This window comes from Macrobrachium rosenbergii, chromosome 43 (assembly GCF_040412425.1).
Source record: "Macrobrachium rosenbergii isolate ZJJX-2024 chromosome 43, ASM4041242v1, whole genome shotgun sequence".
Taxonomy (NCBI): Eukaryota; Metazoa; Arthropoda; class Malacostraca; order Decapoda; family Palaemonidae; genus Macrobrachium; species Macrobrachium rosenbergii.
Window position 1 is genome coordinate 35,634,125 of NC_089783.1, and position 1,022 is coordinate 35,635,146.

General features: G+C 27.5%; 1 protein-coding gene across 1 annotated transcript in view; it reads left to right on the forward strand.

Annotated features, from left to right (window-relative positions):
• LOC136828791 (uncharacterized) overlaps nt 1-820 on the forward strand; it is a 148,032-nt gene extending 147,212 nt beyond the window's left edge. The window contains 1 exon segment of the mRNA XM_067087017.1: nt 697-820. The gene's annotated coding sequence lies outside the window, so the exon portion shown is untranslated.
• The last annotated feature ends 202 nt before the right edge of the window (nt 821-1,022 follow it).

The window sequence follows — 1,022 nt, forward strand, 5'->3', positions numbered from 1 at the left end:
AATTTATGTCTAAATTATATTTCAGCGGGAAAATAAATGTCGAAATTATATTTCAGTGGGGAAAACAAATTTGTCTAAATTATATTTAGGGACGAAAACAAATCTAAATTATATCTAATGGGGAAAATAATCTGTCTAAATTATATTTAAGGGGGAAAATAAACGTCTAAATTATATCTAAGAGGGAAAATAAATGTCTAAATTATATTTCGGTGGAAAAATAAATCTATTTAAGTTACATCTGCATAGGTAACGGTATTTAGCACTAAAAAAAAATTCAGGTTTGTAACCCTTTGAAAAATGAAAAACAATAAGAATTGTTTATTACTATAGGATAAATATTATATCGCTTTTTAGAGTGTTTTTAAATGAATGAATTCTGATTTCAATGGGAAAACAGTTTTCTGTTTAGACAAATTAAACTATAGCATCAAAAAATTTTTAAATCATTATACGTCGTATAAATACCAGAGCATTATACAAAAATACAAAGATCCACACTTCAAATATATACAAATGAATAAACTGAAACAAAATTATTTATCATATATAACTACCAGAGCATTATACAAATATATACATGTCCATATATTATATATTTACAAATAAAATTACCTCAGTTAATTACACCAAAATTTTTTCATGTGGCAACAGAGACAAGAAAATGTTCACAATATTTTTTCCATTTTTTTCCAGGTTGGAAACTTTCGGAAGAAGGTTGGATAAACCTCATTTCCTTTGATGTCCAAAGAGGTGCTGGGGAAAATACTCACGCAATTGGCCACAAACCTTATTTAGTTAACGACATTAGCTCACAAAACCGAGAAAACAAACGGGAAAAAATAATAATTTCGGCTGAAAATTACCAGCTTGCAAAGAGCCACAATGCATGATTGTTTTTAAGAAAAAAAACATTTTCAACGTTTTAGCAACATTGCTATTTTCCACCGTTGTCCATTAAAAGAAAGTTTTTTTAATACAGTTATTTGATGTATTTAAGTAACCATGAACGCTATCTTCTT